The sequence below is a fragment of the Prionailurus bengalensis genome, chromosome B4, assembly GCF_016509475.1.
Source record: "Prionailurus bengalensis isolate Pbe53 chromosome B4, Fcat_Pben_1.1_paternal_pri, whole genome shotgun sequence".
NCBI classification, from domain to species: domain Eukaryota; kingdom Metazoa; phylum Chordata; class Mammalia; order Carnivora; family Felidae; genus Prionailurus; species Prionailurus bengalensis.
Genome location: NC_057358.1, coordinates 104786556 through 104809904, shown reverse-complemented (window position 1 = coordinate 104809904; position 23349 = coordinate 104786556). Strand labels below are relative to the sequence as shown.

At 37.0% G+C, this 23349-nt stretch overlaps 1 non-coding gene across 1 annotated transcript; it reads left to right on the top strand.

Moving 5' to 3' along the window:
• Window positions 1-15994: 15994 nt before the first annotated feature.
• LOC122474095 lies at window positions 15995-16100 on the top strand. Its single transcript, XR_006294788.1, has one exon. It is a non-coding gene; the product is annotated as a U6 spliceosomal RNA (small nuclear RNA).
• The last annotated feature ends 7249 nt before the right edge of the window (window positions 16101-23349 follow it).

Below are 23349 nucleotides of genomic sequence, written 5' to 3'. Positions count from 1 at the left end.
TAGAGGTCTAGCGTAATTTGTAGGTTTAACTTTCATAAATACCATCTAAAAAGGTTGCCAAAGTGGTTTTACCAGTGTCCATGACCACCAGCAGTGTATGAAGATTTTCTTTCTTCCATCTCTGTTTTCACACTTGGAATATTCTCTTAATTTAAGTCACTGTAGTGGGCATTTTGTGGTTTTAATTTTAATGTCTTTGATAGTAAATAATGTGAAACTTCTCATATGCTTATTGACCATTTCAGCATCCTCTTTTTTGAAGTGTTTGGTTAGTCTTGTGACCGCTTTTTGAAACTGAGTTACTTATCTTTTCATTATTTTTTAGTGAGAGTTCTTTTTATATTCTGGATATGAGTCCTTTGTCAGATTTATTTATTGTGAATGTTTTCTTCTAGTATATCTTCCATATTAATTCTCTTGATAATCTTTGATGAACAGATGTTCTTAATTCAATGTCATACAGTTAGCAATTTTTTAGTGAATATCTTTTGTGTGATTTCCTTAAGAAATCTTTGCCTACTCTAAGGTCACAAAGATATACCCGTATGCTCTATTCTATAAGTAATATTGTTTTACCTTTCTCATTTGCATCAATAGTCAGAATTGAATTTCTTCTTTATTATGATAAATATAATAATAGAGATATATTTTTTCTTATTTATATTTAATTTTCTAGTGCCATTTACTGAAAAGGCCACCCATTTTCCACTGACTGGCATTGGCATGTGTATTTATGAATAAAATAACTTAGTGTTTTTAAATCTTCTTCTTGACATCCTATTCTAGTCATTTGTTTATTTGAATATTCTTATTTCAGTACCACACTGTCTTAATTACTGTAGCTTTGTAATAAGCTTTATAATCTGTTAGTGGTAAATTCTATAAAATTTCATTTTTAAAATTTTATTTGCTATTCAAAGTTCCTTGGATTTTGTTTGAGAACCCTAGTTGGGTTAGACAAAGTCCAGTTCATATTTTAATTAGTCTGTAAATCTTTCTATGGCAAGCAAGGAGTTACTACTTTATTACAATATAAAATTGGCAGGTATTTTTTTCTTAGTGAAAGTGGAGATAGCTCCAGTGAGATGTAATTTTTATTATGGACAAATTTGGATTTTGTAATGTGTCACTGAAATTATTCAGACTATCTAGACTCATCAAATGATATGTAAGGATAAGAAATTCACTATACATCACCTTCATATTTAAGCAAATGTCATTGAGCTAAAATAAAATTCCAAATAGTTATGTAGAAAATTTATACTTCAGCAGTTGACTGTTTTAGGAAAATACTATAAATTGGATTGCAGTTATTTTTGCTTTAATGCAATTTGAAAATGGTTTTTATGTAGATTTTAAGAGTTGGAAAAAATATTTTTAAATCCTTCAGAACTCTTTTACATCTTCATCAGAAGCAGGAAGGAAATAGGTTGTTAGCCAGATAAGGTTGTATGATGTAGGAAGGCCTTGTGTTTGTTGTCTGTTGGATTATAGGCTTGCTCATCTTTAAATGCAAACACTTGAAAGGCAAAACATGGATATAAAGGAAAGAGAAATAACAGCCAATGTCATGAATTGAGGTTCCTGAAAGATCAGAGGGGTCCAAAATAGAAGGATTGGGCTTGGATAGGATGAGGGACACCTCTTTTGAAAGAGGAACGACAGGAGAGAATGAGTATCGATAAATGCTTTGCAAGATTGGTGAGAGGAAGTTGAATCCTTTCCTTCTGTGAAATAGCAAGGGACGCCATTTGCTGACAGGGAGGGAGGCAAAGTATAGGATGTAGAGTAGAGAGGTCTTCAAATAGTTTATACAGTAAGAAAGCAATTTAACCAGAGAAATTTAGCAGGATAGCTGTTAGGAGGGGTTGAAAGTTAATATTAGTTTTGTTATCATAAATTTGGTTATTGTAGAATTCTCTCCTGAAACAAGTGTACAACTTGTCATTTTGCAGGTAACACCACAAGCTACTATATTTTTAAAAAGCTTTTTAAAATATGTTCTCTCACAGACATTTTTTTCAATACAAGTCTAGGTATTCCTTCATATAGAAACATCCTTTGATACAGAATACTATTATGCTTAGAAATTTTTTAAAAAGTCTTTAATATAATTTCCTTATATTATAACTTGGTTCTGAGTATGGTGAAGAAAGAAAATAATTATTAACTATTACCTGTATGATTAATCATCAGCTACTTAAAAGTCATAATGAAGTCACTTCAGGTTGTAGTGGCATATTATATGTGTATATATAATATATATGCAATAGGGTACCTGAACTGTGTGTGTGTGTGTACATATTCCTGACCCCTGAACAACATGGGTTTGAACTGTGCAGATTTACTTACATGTGGATTTTTTTCAGTACATACGGTACAGTACTGTAAATGTATTTTCCTTTTTTATGAGTTTCTTAACATTTCTTTTCTCTAGCTTACTTTATTGTAAGAATACAGTACATACTACATATAACATACAAAATATGTGTTAACTGTTTATATTATCAACAGTAGGCTGACTATTCGTTGTTAAGTTAAAAAAATTTTTTTTCAATGTTTATTTATTTTTGAGACACAGAGATACAGAGCATGAACAGGGGAGGGACAGTGAGAGAAGGAGACACAGAATCTGAAGCAGGTTCCAGGCTCTGAGCTGTCAGCACAGATACCAACGTGGGGCTCAAGCCCACAAACCGTGAGCTCATGACCTGAGCTGAAGTCAGACATTCAACTGACTGAGCTACCCCAGGTGCCCCCATTAGTTATTAAATTTTTAAAGAGTCAAAGTTTACACAAAGATTTTTAACTGTTCAGGGGAGTCAACTGTGTTGTTCAAGGGTCAACCATATATATATCGTATTATATAACCTGTATAATATATCCTATTATATAACCCTTTAGATGAGTTTCCCTGCTGTCTTCTGTTCTTTATATTCCTTCTAATTGTCAGATTTAGAACTCATAATACCTTATGTTTACATAAAACTTCAGAATTTACCACGTATTTTCTCCTCTCTTGTCCAGGTTCATTCAACTGTTGTGCGGCATGCCTAGGCCATAAAGTTAATTATTCTGTTTCTAATTCTAGTGACATTTCCTCTATAGGACAGAGGGACTACAGTAATACATTTTTAGTCAGATTGATTTAATTACACTGGAGACTTGACTTGCATTTATTTCTGCATATGTTGTTATTTGAACATAAAGATATAGATATAGGATTTTTTTCCAAATATGTTTCATAAATATTTTGTGTAAATTCAAAATTAATTAGTCAAGTAATTAAATCCAGTGGGCTAATGCTTTAAAAGAATTCTTTAATCATTTCTTTCTTTTTTTTGGTAAAAATACAGATGATCTTATACTAATTTCTTTGTTTTGTAAATATAGCCTTTTTTTTCCATTTTTTCTAGAGTGAGACATACTTGAACTTAAAAGAAGAAAAATTAAACATATAATGTTAAATAACCAAGAAATTAGACATCTGCATTTCAAATCTATATATATTTTAGGAAACAATTTCAAGCTTTGAAGACATGATTCATGGTTTAATGTTTTATATAAATCAACAATGGCTGAGATCCAAATATAAACAGTACAACTAATAAAGAAAAAATGTTTCTATTTCTTTATGACCCCCATTAATTTACTATTCCATAACAGCACTTGTAGTGACAGTTGAAAGACTCTTTGAAAATCTCCTCAAAATCAGAAAAATCAAGACAAGATCAGTTTTAATTAGATTCATCTAAAGAATTCAAACAGATATTTCTCCAAAGGTTACAATCATATTAAAAGGAACTCAATTTCACTAGTCATTAGGAAATGCAAATCAAAACCAGGATGAGGTGTCATTTTATACCCACTAGAATTGCTATGGTAAAATAGATAATAATGAGTGTGAGCAAGGATACGGTGATATTCGGACCTTTATACATTGTTGATGGAATCTAAAACTGTACAGACACTTTGAGAAGCAGTTTAGCAGTTCCTCAAAATGTTGCACGTTGCACATAAACCAGCAATTTTACTCCTATGTATATATCCAAGGGAAGTGAAAATATGCCCATATAAAAACCTGTGGATGAATTCTTATAGCAGCCTTATTCATAATAGCCAAACAGTAGAAACAACCCAAATGTCTATCAATTGCTGAGTGGATAAACAAAATATAGTATAATCCATAAAATGAAATATTATACTGCAGTAAAAAGTAACGAAGTTCTGATACATGCCACAACATGGATGGAACTTGAAGGCATTATGTCAAATGAAAGACATCAGTCAGTCACAAAGACCACATATTATATAATTACATTAATATGAAATTTCTCAGAGTAGGCAGATGCATAGATACACAAAATAGATACTTTATTATTGATGGTTACCAATGCCAAAGGAAAATTGCACCAGATAAACAGGCAGGGAAGACTGTATTCAAGACTACTGCAACCAGGGTGAGAGACTGAACTTCCTTTCTCTGACACAAAAGGTGATAGGATTAGTGCTGGGGTGAGCTAAAGGAAAAGTACTAGAAGATATTAGGGTGAAGTAGATCAGTGTGATTAGGCCATCTATGTTTGCTAATGTAGTTGGATTCTACATTCCTACAGAGACTGGGGGATAGTGCCGGTATGTCTTTTGATGATTATATTTCAAAAGGATGACTCCCAAATCCTTGTGAAAGACATTCCTAGGTTGAAAAACTGGTAAGAGGCTGGAGGAAGATTTATCTATATTTCAAAAGAGCAGAAAAAGAATATTCAATCCCAAGTTTTTAAAGTAAATTTTCTAAGGAAAGATGGGGGGTGGGTAGGGGGGTCAAGTGTCTATAGTCAGGGAAAAAATCATCTAAAGTTTAGTCAAGCTCTTGGGAAGGCCATCTCAGCACCTAGGACTAGGAGAAGGGTTGGACAAGAAAAAGAGTGACTGCTAATGGATACAAAGCTTTCTTTTGGAGTGAGGAAATATTCTAGAATTGATTGTGGTGACTTTTGGCCACCTCTGTGGATATATTAAAAAAAAACAGGGGCGCCTGGGTGGCGCAGTCGGTTAAGCGTCCGACTTCAGCCGGGTCACGATCTCGCGGTCCGTGAGTTCGAGCCCCGCGTCGGGCTCTGGGCTGATGGCTCAGAGCCTGGAGCCTGTTTCCGATTCTGTGTCTCCCTCTCTCTCTGCCCCTCCCCCGTTCATGCTCTGTCTCTCTCTGTCCCAAAAATAAATAAACGTTGAAAAAAAAATTAAAAATAAAAAAAAACGAAAAAAAAACATTGAATTGTGTACTTTAAATTATTAATTTAGTTAATTATTTCTCTTTCAAGATGCCTATTTTTTAAAATACCTTGTATAATAGGTAAGTAGTCCTACCTATTACCATTTCTTTACCAAATTACTACAAGAAAAAATAATGCAGTGCAATCAGTTATAATTTTGTCTGTGGTACATGTCTTTTCTTCTTAACAAATTTTACAGGGCTCTCATTACTTGACTCCAGGTGCAATTTAGTGTTTGTTTAGCACCTTTTTTCTCTTCTTTTATACCACCTGAGTTGTCAGCCAGAACAGTCAGCCATCAACATTGTTGCCCCATGATCATTTTATCTAAACTGAAAAGCAAGCTAACACCCATATCCCAAGTGACAAAATATGTGCTCAGCCAAATGTTATATCATGTACCATGATTTGGATCCAAAATCCTGGTGTGACCTTCAATTCTAATTTATTCAACAGGTACATACGAGGACCTTGAGAACTTGTCTTGCCTTTTCAACACGTATCTTTGATTAAAGGTCAGGTGTAAGCAATAAGCTTTGTTTTTCCTTCTCCTGAGAAAAAGGTTACATTTGACAAGTCAGCATCATTTGACACATTTGACCTCCTGGAAATACTGCCTGTTGCATATTTTCATAATACCAGATTTTGCCAGTTTTCCTCCTACTTCACTGACTATTCCCCCTCTCCTTTGCTGAATCTCTTGTTTTCAAACTTCTGAATGTTGGAGTACTCAGATTCCGTGCTCTCCTCACTGCTTTTCTTTATCTACATGTCTGTCCTATGTGTACTTTACAGGTACACAACTTGCATTTGCTAATTAATGACAAAATTTACATAGCAAGAAAAAGAAGTTAGCATTACTTCATTCAGGTAGAGACTAAATAAGAATGATTTTCTTCAGCTATGAATTTAATTCATCATTTACTAAAATAGGTGCTTTAAAGCAGCTTTTTTCATGTCACTAGGAAAGTGCTATTAAAGTGATGAGACTGATATTACTTTTGCTTGTATAGTGTTATAAAATGACTACATCCTTATTTCACATGCAAGAGAGTTTTCCAGCAAATATGGGAGAGTATGGTCAACCTATTAACTCTTTTTTTAAAGCAGCAATATGGTATTAAAAAGTAAATGTAAACTCATTCATTTAGTAAATGTTGGTAAAATGTCTCTTTTATGGCACGTTCTGCTTCAGGAACTAGAGATATGGCAGTGAACAAAATTGAAAAAAAAATTCCGCAATATGGATTCTATATTATACTGTCAAGAGAAAGACAAAAAGGAAACAAATAAATATATAATATACTGTAAAGTAATAAGTGCTATGGAGAAAAATAAATAAGGACAGGGGAAACTGAATATCTCAGTGGGGGTTGCAGTTTTTAAAATGATGGGCTGGGACTGAGGCACCTGGGTGGCTCAGTGGCTTGGGTGCCTGCCTCCTGATCTCAGCTCAGGTCGCGACCAGGGTTATGAGATTGAGCCCTGCGTTGGGCTCCACGCTGAGCCTGAAGCCTGCTTGGGATTCTTTCACTCTCTTTGCCCCTCCCCACACCCTCTCTCTCAAAATAAATAAGTAAATATTTTAAAAAATAATAATGAAATGATGGTATGTGAGGATCTCTCTGAAAAGAAAGCATTTAAGCATATTGTTGAAAGAAAAAAGGTAGTAAACCATGTAGATAAATATCGAGGTGAAGTGTATTCTAAGCAGAGGGGAAAACACAGTGCAAGGAGCCTGTATTTAATCTGTTTGAAAAACAAGAAGGCCAGTGTGTCTTGAGAAAGGTGAGTGAGAAGAGTAGAAGGAAATGAAACCATAGAGATAGGTAACAGGTTCGTGTTGGGCTTTGTAAGCAAATTAAAAACATAAGTTCTTAATTTTCATGTTTAAATAGACATTTATTGGAAGATTTTGTGCAGAGAAGTGGCTTGATCTCTTACACTTTTATTTAAAGAATCACTCTTGTTATTGTGTTGAGAATAAATTTTAAGAGGGTAGGAGTGCAAACAGGCAGATAATAAGGACATTACAAGAATCTAGGCAAGAGGTGGTGGTTGGTAGTGATCACCATATACATATACCAAGAGTAGATGTGTATGGATTGAATGTGGAGTATGAAAGAAAGAGAGATGGCAAGGATAACTCCAACTGTTTGATTACGTGAGTAGCTAGAAGAACAAATAGCTTTAACTGTTAAAGTATTAATGCAGGGTGAGGGGTGTGAGAGGCTCCATTCAGAGATGGTTAGAGCAATGCTAATTTTTAAATGTCCGTTATGCATTCAAATGTTGAGAATGCAATTGAATGTATGAGAATGGAGTTCAAGGAAGAGGACTGAGCATGAGATTTACATTTGGGAGTCATTACTGTAGATCCATTATTTATGAGTGAGATCTTCAAGGGAAGACTAGACACAAAGGAAAGTGACCTGATTCCTGGGAACTGAGAGTCAACACAGGAGACAGGTAGCCACAATGAAAAGAAGAAACCAAGGATGTATGGTGTGCTGGAAGCCAAGTGAGTATAATGAATAAAGGTAGAATTGATCCAATGTAAATGTGGCTGAGGGATCAAGTAAGATGAGCAGTGAGAATTGCCTATGAGATTAAGCAACTGGTAACTTTGAAATAGAAGTTTTAGTGTCTCTGGAAATCCAGTGAGTGACTCAAAGAGAGAACAAGAGAGAAACTTAAGTAAATATGACTTTTTGATTTGTTTTTGTTTTTATTTTGTTTGTTTCTTGCTATAAAAGGGAGCAGAGAAATGTATATATTAGATTGATAACAATGAAGCCATTCAGTCTCTTCAAGGATTCCTGCCACCAGATGTCCTAGTTTTTAAGAATGTAGAAGACACATCTTTTAAGCAGAAGATCTATGAGAACCATGATATCAAAAAGATTTTTATAAACCTCAGTGTTAAGGACACACTCTGGTTTTGGTCTCTCACATTTCACAGTAAATGGGCTGTGGTGATAGAGAATAGAGTGGACTGAGACAGACAGTTCTTCCTAAGGCTTAGAGTACAGTAGAATTAAACTGCCTTCACCCAGCTCACCTTCTTGTTCTTCCTTCACCTCTCAAGTAAGTGCCACCTTTAGGTCCTGTCTATGAGCTTAAAACAAAGGTCTTTGAAAAAATAAGACAGATTTCTGGGGCTGCCCCAGTTTAGTTCTATTTGTAATCCAATTTTTGATCCTACTAACATTTCTGTCCTCTCCACATTATGGTAATGGGATAGGCATGAGCAAGTACCCAGCCAATCTCTTATAACAGGGGGGATAATTGACTGCAGGCACAAGATGGTACTCCTTGAAATCTATTTCACAGCCTGCCTGCCTTCCACAGCCTGCCTGCCTACCCCCCTCCAGTGATTAAATGTAGTGGAAATACTAAAGCAGATCCCTTCTAGGATACACAAGACTCTTTTGACCAACTTTGATTCTCAACTCACAAATGGCTTTGCTGAGCCTACCTTGAACTCCATCCAACATTCTCTTCTTCTGTCCTTCATTTACATCACAGTGTGACAACTTTTCCACCCTTCCCTAGTTCCTTCTCTATTTCTTTTTGTGCAAACATTTCAGGGACTATTGCAAACAAGATCTGAGTTGTCATCAATACCTGGAGATCCAAAGCATTTTCATGCTCTTCTTCTCTGTCCCCTGTTCAAAGGGGAATGTATAGGGGCCAGATTTAAAAAAATGAAGTTTTAGTGAAAGTCTGGCCCATAGTAAGCCCACTGGGTCTGCAGACTCATTCTGTGGTCATTTCTTGATTCCTGAGCACAGAAATGGCATTGGAATACTTGGCAGTAGGAGTCACTCCAGACTGAGTCCCTGGTCTATGGAGTAAAAGTTAATATAATGGGGGAAGCCTAATAGAATTCCTTAAAATCACTCCTCCTCCCAACCACATCCAAGGAAACAATACCTTTTCCTAAGATATATGATGAAGACTAGTGTGACTATTAGACCTAAAAGATACAGAGGTATTGGGTCCCTATAACATATACATTTAATTTGGTAGTGTAGCCCCTGCAGAAACTAGAGAATTAATTATTATAGACTATTGTTGGCTCTATACTAGTAGCCCCAATATCACCTGCTGCATCAGGCATGATGCCAACTTCTAGGACAGATTAATAATGTCTCAGGCAAATGGTATATGATCATTTATTTCACAAATGGATTTTTTTCTATTTCAATTATAAAAGAAATGAGAAACAGTTTTCATTCACATCAGATAAACAATACTAATTTATAGGTTTTGTTTTGTTTTGTTTTAATATACAAAATTTATTGTCAAATTGGTTTCCATACAACACCCAGTGCTCATCCCAACAGGTGCCCTCCCCAATACCCATCACCCACCCTCCCTTCCCTCCCACCCCCCCATCAGCCCTCAGTTTGTTCTCAGTTTTTAAGAGTCTCTTATGCTTTGGCTCTCTCCCACTCTAACCTCTTTTTTTTTCCCTTCCCCTCCCCCATGGGTTCCTGCTAAGTTTCTCAGGATCCACATAAGAGTGAACACATATGGTATCTGTCTTTCTCTGTATGGCTTATTTCACTTAGCATCACACTCTCCAGTTCCATCCACGTTGCTACAAAGGGCCATATTTCATTCTTTCTCATTGCCACGTAGTACTCCATTGTGTATATAAACCACAATTTCTTTATCCATTCATCAGTTGATGGACACTTAGGCTCTTTCCATAATTTGGCTATTGTTGAGAGTGCTGCTATAAACATTGGGATACAAGTGCCCCTATACATCAGTACTCCTGTCTCCCTTGGGTAAATTCCTAGCAGTGCTATTGCTGGGTCATAAGGTAGGTCTATTTTTAATTTTTTGAGGAACCTCCACACTGTTTTCCAGAGTGGCTGCACCAGTTTGCATTCCAACCAACAGTGCAAGAGGGTTCCCGTTTCTCCACATCCTCTCCAGCATCTATAGTCTCCTGATTTGTTCATTTTGACCACTCTGACTGGTGTGAGGTGATATCTGAGTGTGGTTTTGATTTGTATTTCCCTAATGAGGAGCGATGTTGAGCATCTTTTCATGGGCCTGTTGGCCATCCAGATGTCTTCTATAGAGAAGTGTCTATTCATGTCTTCTGCCCATTTCTTCACTGGATTACTTGTTTTTCAGGTGTGGAGTTTGGTGAGCTCTTTATAGATTTTGGATACTAGCCCTTTGCCCGATGTGCCATTTGCAAATATCTTGTCCCATTCCGTTAGTTGCCTTTTACTTTTGTTGATTGTATCCTTTGCTGTGCTGAAGCTTTTTATCTTGATGAGGTCCCAAATAGTTCATTTTTGCTTTTAATTCCCTTGCCTTTGGGATGTGTCAAGTAAGAAATTTCTACGGCTGAGGTCAGAGAGGTCTTTTCCTGTTTTCTCCTCTAGGGTTTTGAAGGTTTCCTGTCTCACATTCAGGTCCTTTATCCATTTTGATTTTATTTTTGTGAATGGTGTGAGAAAGTGGTCTAGTTTCAACCTTCTGCATGTTGTTGTCCAGTTCTCCCAACACCATTTGTTAAAGAGACTGTCTTTTTTCCATTGGATGTTCTTTCTTGCTTTGTCAAAGATTAGTTGGCCATACATTTGTGGGTCTAGTTCTGGGGTTTCTATTCTGTTCCATTGGTCTATGTATCTGTTTTGGGCCAATACCATGCTGTCTTGATGATGACAGCTTTGTAGTAGAGGCTAAAGTCTGGGATTGTGATGCCTCCTGCTTTGGTCTTTTTCTTCAAAATTACTTTGGCTATCTGGGGCCTTTTGTGGTTCCATATGAATTTTAGGATTGCTTGTTCTAGCTTCGAGAAGAATGCTGGTGCAATTTTGATTGGGATTGCATTGAATGTGTAGATAGCTTTGGGTAGTATTGACATTTTGACAATATTTATTCTTCCAACCCATGAACATGGAATGTTTTTCCATTTCCTTATATCTTCTTCAATTTCCTTCATAAGCTTTCTATAGTTTTCATCATACAGATCTTTAACATCTTTGGTTAGATTTATTCCTAGGTATTTTATGCTTCTTGGTGCAATTGTGAATGGGATCAGTTTCTTTATTTGTCTTTCTGTTGCTTCATTGTTAGTGTATAAGAATGCAAGTGATTTCTGTACATTGATTTTGTATCCTGCAACTTTGCTGAATTCATGTATCAGTTCTAGCAGACTTGGTGGAGTCTATCGGATTTTCCATGTATAATATCATGTCATCTGCAAAAAGTGAAAGCTTGACTTCATCTTTGCCAATTTTGATGCCTTTGATTTCCTTTTGTTGTCTGATTGCTGATGCTAGCACTTCCAACACTATGTTAAACAACAGCTGTGAGACTGGGCATCCCTGTCATGTTCCTGATCTCAGGGGGAAAGCTCTCAGTTTTTCCCCATTGAGGATGATATTAGCTGTGGGCTTTTCATAAATGGCTTTTATGATCTTTAAGTATGTTCCTTCTATCCCGACTTTCTTGAGGTTTTTTATTAAGAAAGGATGCTGAATTTTGTCAAATGCTTTTTCTGCATTGATTGACAGGATCATATGGTTCTTATCTTTTCTTTTATTAATGTGATGTATCACATTGATTTATTTGTGAATGTTGAACCAGCCCTGCATCCCAGGAATGAATCCCACTTGATCATGGTGAATAATTCTTTTTATATGCTGTTGAATTCGATTGGCTAGTATCTTATTGAGAATTTTTGCATCCATATTCATCAGGGATATTGGCCTGTAGTTCTCTTTTATTACTGGGTCTCTGTCTGGTTTAGGAATCAAAGTAATAATGGCTTCATAGAATGACTCTGTAAGTTTTCCTTCCCTTTCTATTTTTTGGAATAGCTTGAGAAGGATAGGTATTATCTGTGCTTTAAACGTCTGGTAGAAGTTCCCTGGGAAGCCATCTGGTCCTGGACTCTTATTTGTTGGGAGATTTTTGATGACTGATTCAATTTCTTCGCTGGTTATGTGTCTGTTCAAGCTTTCTATTTCCTCCTGATTGAGTTTTGGAAGTGTGTGGGTGTTTAGGAATTTGTCCATTTTTTCCAGGTTGTCCAGTTTGTTGGCATATAGTTTTTCATAGTATTCCCTGATAATTGCTTGTATTTCTGAGGGATTGGTGGTGATAATTCCATTTTCATTCATGATTTTATCTATTTGGGTCATCTCCCTTTTCTTTTTGAGAAGCCAGGCTAGAAGTTTATCAATTTTGTTTACTTTTTCAAAAAACCAACTCTTGGTTTCGTTGATCTGCTCTACAGTTTTTTTAGATTCTATATTGTTTATTTCTGTTCTAATCATTATTATTTCTCTTCTTCTGCTAGGTTTATGGTGTCTTTGCTCTTCTGCTTCTATTTCCTTTAGGTGTTCTGTTAGATTTTGTATTTGGGATTTTTCTTGTTTCTTGAGATAGGCCTGGATTGCAATGTATTTTCCTCTCAGGACTGCCTTTGCTGCATCCGAAAGCATTTGGTTTGTTGTATTTTCATTTTTGTTTGTTTCCATATATTTTTTAATTTGTTCTCTAATTGCCTGGTTGACCCACTCATTCTTTAGTAGGGTGTTCTTTAACCTCCATGCTTTTGGAGGTTTTCCAGACTTTTTCCTGTGATTTCAAGATTCATACCATTGGGGTCTGAAAGAATGCATGGTATGATCTCAATTCTTGTATACTTATGAAGAGCTGTTTTGTGACCCAGTATGTGATATATCTTGGAGAATGTTCCATGTGCACTCGAGAAGAAAGTATATTCTGTTGCTTTGGGATGCAGAGTTTTAAATATATCTGTCAAGTCCATCTGATCCAATGAATCATTCAGGGCCCTTGTTTCTTTATGACCGTGTGTCTAGATGATCTATCCATTTCTGTAAGTGGGGTGTTAAAGTCCCCTGCAATTACCACATTCTTATCAATAAGGTTGCTTATGTTTGTGAGTAATTGTTTTATATACTTGGGGGCTCCCATATTCGGTGCATAGACATTTATAATTGTTAGCTCTTCATGATGGATAGACCCTTTAATTATTATATAATGCCCTTCTTCATCTCTTGTTACAGCCTTTAATTTAAAGTCTAGTTTGTCTGATATAAGTATGGCTACTCCAGCTTTCTTTTGACTCCCAGTAGCATGATAAATAGTTCTCCATCCCCTCACTTTCAATCTGAAGGTGTCCTCAGGTCTAAAATGAGTCTCTTGTAGACAGCAAATAGACGGGTCTTGTTTTTTTATCCATTCTGATACCCTGTGTCTTTTGGTTGGCACATTTAGTCCATTTACATTCAGTGCTATTATAGAAAGATATGGGTTTAGAGTCATTGTGATGTCCATAGGTTTCATGTTTGTAGCGATGTCTCTGGGACTTTGTCTCACAGAATCCCCCTTAGGATCTCTTGTAGGGCTGATTTAGTGGTGATGAATTCCTTCATGTTTTTGTTTGTTTGGGAAGACCTTTATCTCTCCTTCTATTCTAAATGACAGATTTGCTGGATAGAGGATTCTCAGCTGCATGTACTTTCTGTTCATCACATTGAAGATTTCCTGCCATTCCTTTCTGGCTTGCCAAGTTTCAGTAGAGAGATCCGTCACGAGTGTTATCGGTCTCCCTTTATATGTTAGAGCACATTTATCCCTGGCCGCTCAGAATTTTCTCTTTATCCTTGTGTGTTGCCAATTTCACTATGATATGTCGTGCAGATCGATTCAAGTTACGTCTGAAGGGAGTTCTCTGTGCCTCCTGGATTTCAATGCCTTTTTCCTTCCCCAGATCAGGGAAGTTCTCAGCTATTATTTCTTCAAGTACACCTTCAGCACCTTTCCCTCTCTCTTCTTCCTCTGGAATACCAATTATGTGTAGATTATTTCTCTTTAGTGCATCACTTAGTTCTCTAATTTTCCCCTCATACTCCTGGATTTTTTTATCTCTCTTTTTCTCAGCTTCTTCTTTTTCCATAATTTTATATTCCAGTTCACCTATTCTCTTTGCTGCCTCTTCAGTCCAAGCTGTGGTTGTCTCCATTTTATTTACAGCTCATTTATAGCATTTTTTAGCTCCTCCTGGCTGTTCCTTAGTCCCTTGATCTCTGTAGCAATAGATTCTATGCTGTCCTGTATACCGTTTTCAAGCCGAGCAATTAATTTTATGACTATTATTCTAAATTCACTTTCTGTTATAATGTTTAAATCCTTTTTGATCAGTTCATTAGCTGTTGTTATTTCCTGGAGATTCTTTTGTGGGGAATTCTTCCGTTTCGTCATTTTGGATAGTCCCTGGAGTGGTGAGGAACTTCAGGGCACTTCCCCTGTGCTGTCTTGAATAACTTACGTTGGTGGGCGGGGCCGCAGTCAGACCTGATGTTTGCCCCCAGCCCACTGCTGGGGCCACAGTCAGACCGGTGTGTACCTTCTCTTCCCCTCTCGTAGGGGCGGGATTCACTGTGGGGTGGTGTGGCCCACCTGGGCTACTTGCACACTACCAGGCTTGTGGTGCTAAGGATCTGGAGTATTAGCTGGGGTGGATCGGCAAGGTGCATGGGGGAGGGAGGGGCAGGCTCAGCTCGCTTATCCTTCAGTGATCCGCTTCGGGAGGGGCCCTGAGGCTTCGGGAGGGAGTCAGACCCGCCACCGGAGGAATGGATCCACAGAAGCACAGCGTTGGGTGTTTGCGCAGTGCAAACAAGTTCCCTGGCAGAAACTGGTTCCCTTTGGGATTTCGGCTGGGGGATGGGTGAGGGAGATGGTGCTGGCGAGTGCCTTTGTTCCCCGCCACACTGCGCTCTGTCATCCAGGGCTCAACAACTCTCCCTCCCATTGTCCTCCAGCCCTCCTGCTCTCCGAGCAAAGCTGTTAGCTTATAACCTTCCAGATGTTAAGTCCTGCTTGCTGTCTGAACATGCTTTATCCGGCCCCTCTGCTTTTGCAAGCCAGACTCGAGGGGTCTGCTTTGCCCGTGGGCTGCCCCTCCGCCCGGGCTGCCCCTCCGCCCCCGCTCCCTCCTGCCAGTCCATGTAGTGCACACCACCTCTCCGCCCTTCCTACCTTCTTCCGTGAGCCTCTCACGCTTGGCTCTGGAGAATCCATTCTGCTAGTCTTCTGGTGGTTTTCTGGGTTATTTAGGCAGTTGTGGGAGGAATCTAAGTGATCAGCAGGACGCGGTGAGCCCAGTGTGCTCCTACTCCGCCATCTTCCTCCCAGAATACAATATATATTGTTTTACGACTATCTGTTTCACTTTGAAGTAGGTTTGGAATCATATTCATGTAAAATGCTCAAACTTTAATTTGAGCACTTTTCCCTCATACATAGTATCTAATAAATTCAGAGACAATCTTGTTTGGTAAATTGGTCATATATTTAGTGTTAGATTGTGGGAGAGAAACTCATAATAGACTGCTTTCCTAGACGTTGGGCACCCCGTCTGGAGGGTCTCAGAAATGAGCTCTCTCAAGTCGGCCTCCCTGAAAATGGCCTTATAGTTTTATCTTAGGACCGTGTCAACTCTCCTATGCTTTCTCATATTGAAAGCAAAGAGATTCAGACTAGAGGGAAATCCCATAGAACATCAGTCTAAACCCTTACATCATTGGACATAATTCCAATGTGATATAGTGAACAAAAAATGACCTGAATTAAAAATATATATCGATTCATTTGAATGACCATTGGCCTGGTCAACCGGTCAGGGGTCTGGATGGAAAAAAGCTGAGAGTGTGCTCCCTTCAGCAGCACATATACTAAAATTGAACGATACAGAGAAGATTAGCATGGCCCCTGTGCAAGGATGACACGCAAATTCGTGACATGTTCCATATTTTTCCGGATGGCCAACAGGCACATGAAAAGATGCTCAACGTCACTCCTCATCAGGGAAATACAAATCAAAACCACACTCAGATATCACCTCATGCCAGTCAGAGTGGTCAAAATGAACAAATCAGGAGACTATAAATGCTGGAGAGGATGTGGAAAATGGGAACCCTCTTGCACTGTTGGTGGGAATGCAAATTGGTGCAGCCACTCTGGAAAACAGTGTGGAGGTTCCTCAAAAAATTAAAAATAGACCTACCCTATGACCCAGCAATAGCACTGCTAGGAATTTACCCAAGGGAGACAGGAGTACTGATGTATAGGGGCACTTGTAACCCAATGTTTATAGCAACACTCTCAACAATAGCCAAATTATGGAAAGAGCCTAAATGTCCATCAACTGATGAATGGATAAAGAAATTGTGGTTTATATACACAATGGAGTACTATGTGGCAATGAGAAAGAATGAAATATGGCCCTTTGTAGCAACGTGGATGGAACTGGAGAGTGTGATGCTAAGTGAAATAAGCCATACAGAGAAAGACAGATACCATATGTGTTCACTCTTATGTGGATCCTGAGAAACTTAACAGAAACCCATGGGGGAGGGGAAGGGAAAAAAAAGAGGTTAGAGTGGAAGAGAGCCAAAGCATAAGAGACTCTTTTTTTTTTTTTTAATTTTTTTTTCAACGTTTATTTATTTTTGGGACAGAGAGAGACAGAGCATGAACGGGGGATGGGCAGAGAGAGAGGGAGACACAGAATCAGAAACAGGCTCCAGGCTCTGAGCCATCAGCCCAGAACCCGACGCGGGGCTCGAACTCACGGACCGCGAGATCGTGACCTGGCTGAAGTCGGATGCTTAACCGACTGCGCCACCCAGGTGCCCCCATAAGAGACTCTTAAAAACTGAAAACAAACTGAGGGCTCAAGGGGGGTGGGGGGGAGGGGAGGGTGGGTGATGGGTGTTGAGGAGGGCACCTTTTAGGATGAGCACTGGGTATTGTATGGAAACCACTTTGACAATGAACTTCATATATTGAAAGAAAAAAAAGGAAAAAAACTGAGAGATCTGAGACAAGGTCTTTGGTAGATCTGTGTGAATGGATATATGGCAGAGGGCATAGAGTGAAGATTTTTGTATTTATATCAGAAAGCATCCATCATGGAAGAGGCACTGCACAATGAAGTAGACAAAATTACTTAACCAGCTTTCTTCATTGACCATCCTGTAATTAGGATAATAAGCACAATAAAAAAACAAATGGCCAAAGTGGCAGAGATGGAAACTATTTATGGGCTCAATTTCATGAAGTCTGTTACCAATGTATATCTAGCCTTTGCTGCCTCTGCATGTGCAACTGTGAGTGATAGAAATCAACACTGAGCCCCTTGAAAACAATCAGGAGATGACCTTGATCAGCTGAAGACTGGAGACTAGTATTACTGAGGAGGAAAGAAAGGAATGCATGTGAAACCCTGGTGATCCATTTTCAGTGCCTCCTGGTATTCCCTTCCCCAAGTGCTGTAACTGTGGACAGATATGTGCAGCAAACTGAGAAGTGTATGATGGTCAAGTGTCAGACCACATAGATGGGGTATTTTGGAAATGAATTTCTTTTCTTAGCGTTGATTGATTAACTCTTGATATGCTACATCTAGGCTAAAAAACATACTAGCTTTACTTATTTTTAGATAAAACTAGAATCTTCTATATAGACTTTCTGTACAGACTCCTTACCGTAATTTAGATTGAGATTGATGCAAAAAGATTTTATTTAGACATATATCTTAAAGATAATGGTTAGTCCACATATTTTCACCTACAATAAAGCAGCAGGTAAAGTTTAAAACATAGTCTTCCTGTTTCTGGTTACTCTTAAATGTTACTGTGTTAGATAACATTCGTTTATCCCACCACCTTTTTTCCACTCTGCTTTCTGAGATCGAAGACTGACCTGACTAGACTATACCAATGGGTTCCCTTTCCCTATAGCTTTCAGTTACAATCAGTAATTTGGGAACTTGCAGGAGATCAGAAAAAGGTAGGAAAGTAAGGTTGGGGAATCTTTTACCCTGAAGTCTTTCCTAAAGGAGTACTTTGAATTGCTTGTTTTTGTCAAAGGTCCCAGTTCTTCTAAAATTGGTCACTGGAATATGATTATTTGCTTCTAGATTCTCTTAACTCCACATCTCTTTTTTTTTCTCTTAGGGCATACTGTTGATAATACCTGCCCTCGCTGATACTAGCCGCAGGATATTGCACTATCATTTGTAGTTTTCCAACACCTTCCCCATAGCTTTGTAAATAGTTTTTGAAATGAATTCTCCTGGGACTCTAAGTGATACAGTAATTCATTGTTTTTCAACATTTTTTTCATTATCTATCCCCTAAGGAATATTTTTAGACATTATTAAATGCTATTATAATATCCCAGATTTTTTCACACTCAAAATCCAATTTCCCCCACCTGGGGGTGATATTGCTCCTGTTGAGAATATAGGAGTAGCTGGTTAACAGAGGTAGCCTAATGGGATTTATGGTTTACATGCACATATCATCAAGGACTTCAACTGTTGGGAGAAAATAGGACATGGTAGGCTTATAGAATGTGATTTGTACCTTGAACTAGCAGTTTATAAATGCCTAGAATGCATAGATCTGGAAACCAAGAGGTAACAGTGAAGGTTATCATTATTACATACAGTAATCCTTTGAGAAAATTTTCTTCTTGTCACTGCAACCTTGAACTTGATGACTGTGAGAATTGACTGTGAGGATTCTAGTGCCCAAAGCAGGAATATTTACTCAAAAAAATACAATCATGATTCAATGAATGGGAGGCTAAATCTACTCCTGGCCACTTGGGGCTTCTCATGTTTCTTCATCAACAAGAAGGGAACTTACCAATGTTATTGATTAGATTCCCTTATCAGGGAGGTATCACAATAATGGACAAAAAGAGGGCTATTATTGGAATCCAGAAGGTTTTCTGTGGTACCTCTTGCTATTTCTTTGTGTTTATTAATACCCATAATCAGTGGAATACAGTGGTAAAGCAATGTGTCAGGTTTCATAGGACAGATGATTCAGGTTACCACATTAAAGAACCCTGTCCAGAAAAATTCTGGCAGAGAGTAAGGAGAATATGAAATGTATTATGAATTAAGGCAGTTACAGTCACCAACCTAGGTTTTTTTGACTAGCTAAAAAAGTGGGGACTTAGCAGCCATATTCTACAGTATTTAACTTTATTTCCTCCCTCCTTTCTCCCAGGATATTCAATATGAAACTAACTGAAGAAATATATTTGGCCAAAGAAAATAATCTGAATGTTGAAAGCTTTGAAATGACTAGCTTGATAAAAATTGAATACAATCTGACTTGTTAAAGTCAGCTGTAATAGAGTGTAATGTTGTTCTACCAAAAACCAAGTTAATTTTCAAAATCAAAAACTTATATGGTAAATTACATACTATTCTACTTATAGGAAGGAAACTTAAGTGAATTCTTCTTTACATTTGTTATTTTGCTTAATTATATGTAGGTAAAAATCATGTATACACCTAATGTGTCCTAACTGTATTTAGTTTAGTATGTTATTTTTTAATTTTATTTTTTAATTTTTATTTTTTTAATTATTTATTTATTTATGTACTTATTTATTTATTTATTTATTTAGAGAAGGAGAGAGGGGCAGAGAGAGAGGGAAAGAGAGAATCCCAATAAGGCTCCACACTCAATGCAGAGCCTGCCCCTGGGGCTCATCTCACAACCATGAGGTAGACACTTAAGCTGAAACCAAGAGTTAGACACTTAACTGATTGAGCAACCCAGGCACCACAGTATATTATTTTTTAAAGTAATACTTCAGTTTATACATTTTACATCCTCAAATATAAAACTAGGTTCTAATTCAAACACTTTTTTAAAATTTTTTCTTTAATGTTTATTTATTCTTGAGACAGAGACAGAGCATCAACAGGGGAGGGGCAGAGAGAGAGGGAGACACAGAATCTGAAACCGGCTCCAGGCTCTTAGCTGTCAGCATAGAGCCTGATGCGGGGCTCGAACCCGTGAACTGTGAGATCATGACCTGAGCTGAAGTCGGACGCTTAACTGACTGAGCCACCCAGGTGCCCCTCAAATACTTTTAAAATATAATTAAGATGATGTTTCTTTCTGATTAAATATATCATCTTTAGTGTTTTGTCTCCAGATTATAGCACGGTGAGCAACTTACTTTTAATGAATTACAGTAAACTGAGCTATTTGTTGAATGAATGAAAACTTAGTTTAAAACAAACAAACAAAAACTACCAAAAATATCAGGTAAAGCATCCAAGAGTTATGTCACAATCTTATTCAAGATCTAAGATTGTTGATGATCCTTGAATTTCTTTTATATAACCTTTTATAGATAATATACAGAAAAAAATGTTGCCATTGTTTTCTTTTTTTTAATTTTTTTAAACATTTATTTATTATCAAGAGACAGAGAGAGACAGAGAACGAGTGGGGAAGCAACAGAGAGAGAGAGGGAGACACAGAATCCAAAGCAGGCTCCAGGCTCTGAGCTGTCAGCGCAGAGACTGACATTGGGCTTGAACCCACTAACCATGAGATCATGACCTGAGCTGAAGTTGGTCACTTAACTGACTGAGCCACCCAGGCGCTCTGATGTTACCATTGTTTTCAATGAAAAAATATGAAATACATTCTAGAAAACTATACCAATTAGAAAGATGAATGATCCAGATATTATAATTAATAATATTGAATTTCTGGAATGTGATAAACCACTTATTTTCTTCAATCTCCCTTACTGTAATTAATTTTGTTGGTTTAATCCTTTTTTGAGATCCAAATCTTTCAAATTTGGCCTGTGGTAAATTAAATTAAAAAGTACATATTATGTTCCGTGATACAGACTGACTTTTGTTCATAGCAATGTGTCTACCAACCTCATATTTGCAAGTGTGTATGTGTGCACTTACTGGACCAGACAATGAACAATGTTTATTATACAATCTATGAAATTCTTGTTTATCTGAGCTGTGTCCATGTAATGACTTGATTTTCCATAAACCAAAAGATGAACTATTTGGAATTGAATAAAAAGAAGTTTCTAAAATTAACAAGTAAAGTAATCATCTAATAAATTCTTTTAAGTTCCTCTATTTTGATTGTCATGAACATTACTGAATACCATAAAGGAACTAAAACATAGCTCTAATCCATGTGCTTCATTCAAATAAGGGAGATAAAAATATAACCACCCTTCATAGTTTCCTCAGAGAAGTCTGAGTTTATACCTGTGTCCCTACCTTAAATATTGATGCCCCTTTTATTCCTAAAGGTGATCATGTTAGGTTAATATTATATAGTCATCACCTTAGAGGTAATGCATATAAACCAATAACTAAAATATGGAGTGGTAACTAATTAGTATCAGGAAATAAGATAAGTACAAAGCAATTACCATTGGAATTCATGATTGGGTGAGTTCAATTCTCTCTGGTGATTAGGGAAGACTTCAAAGCAGATATGGCAGACAAATACGCCATATCTTAAAGAAAGAGGACTATTTCAACAGAGAGAAAATGAAGGAGAGGCAGTTTATTCAAAATATCTATATGTTTAATGTGAAAAATTATTCACACTAAAGTTGAAATGTTGATTTAAAATGTGGATTTTTTGGAGTGCCTCGATGGCACTTCATGACGTATATCTCAAGATTCCTTTGCCTATTCAGAGTCTTCTGTGGTTCCATACAAATTTTTTGGATTGTTTCTTCTAGTTCTGTGAAAACAGTTGGTAGTTTGACACAGTTGCATTAAATCTGTAGATTGTTTTGGGGACTATAAACATTTTAACAGTATTTGTTCTTCTAATGATTGAGCATGGAACGTCTTTCTATTTCTTTTTGTTGTCTTCTATTTCTTTCATCAATGTTTTATAGTTTTCAGAGTATAGGTCTTTCACTTCTTTGCTTAAGTTTGTTCCTGGGTATTTTATTATTTTTAATGCAGTTGTAAAAGGGATTGTTTTCTTAATTTCTCTTTCTGCTGCTTCATTATTGTTGTAAAGAAATGTAACAGATTTCTGAATGTGGATTTTGTATTCTGCAAATTTACTGAGTTTATCAGTTTTAACAGTTTTTTTGGTGGAATATTTTGGGTTTTCTATATATATATAGTATTATGTCATCTGCAAATAGTGAAAGTTTTATTTCTTTCTTAGCAATTTGGATGCCTTTTATTTCTTTTTGTTGTCTGATTTCTGTGGCTAGGGCTTCCAGTACTATGTTGAATAAAAGTAGTGAGAGTGAGTGGACATCTTAAGGGAAAAACTCTCAGTTTTTCACCACTGAGTATGATGTTTGCTGTGGGTTTTGCATATATGGCCTTTATTATGTTGAAGTATATTCCCTCCAAACTTACTTGTTGAGGGTTTTTATTGTGAATGAATCCTGTACTTTGTCAAATGTTTTTTCTAAGTCTATTGGAATGAGCATATGGTTGTTATCCTTTCTCTTACTGATGTGATGTATCATGTTGATTGATTTGTGAATATTGAAACACTCTTGCAACCTAGGAATAAGTCCCACTTAATTGGGGTGAAAGATTTTTTTTAATGTATTATTGGATTTAGTTTGCTAGTATATTGTTGAGGAGTTTTACATCTATGTTCATCAGAGATTTTGGCATGTGGTCCTGTTTCAGTGGAGTCTTTCCCTGGTCTTGGTATCAGAGTAATGCTGGCCTCATAGAATGAATTTAGAAGGTTCCCCCCCCCTTTATTTATTTATTGTTTTTTGGAATAGTTTGAGAAGAATAGGTATGAACTCTCCTTTAAATGTTTAGTAGAATTTGTCCATGAAGCTATCTGATCCAGGACTTTTGTTGGGAGGTTTTGATTACTGATTCAATTTCTTTGCTGGTAATTGGTCTGTTCAAATTTTCTACTCTTTCTGTTTCAGTTTTGGTAATCTATATGTTTCTAGGAATTTATCCATTTCTTCCAAGTTGTCCAATTTGTTGGCATATAGTTTTTCATAATATTCTTTCATGATTATTTGTATTTCTGTGGTATTGATTGCTATTTCTCCTCTCTAATTTGTGATTTTATTTATATTAGTCCTTTCTCCTTTTTTCTTGATAAGTCTAGCTAGAGGTTAGTCAATTTTATTGATTTTTTTTTCGAAGAACCAGCTCCTGGTTTAATTGATCTGTTCTATTGTGGTTTTTTGTTTG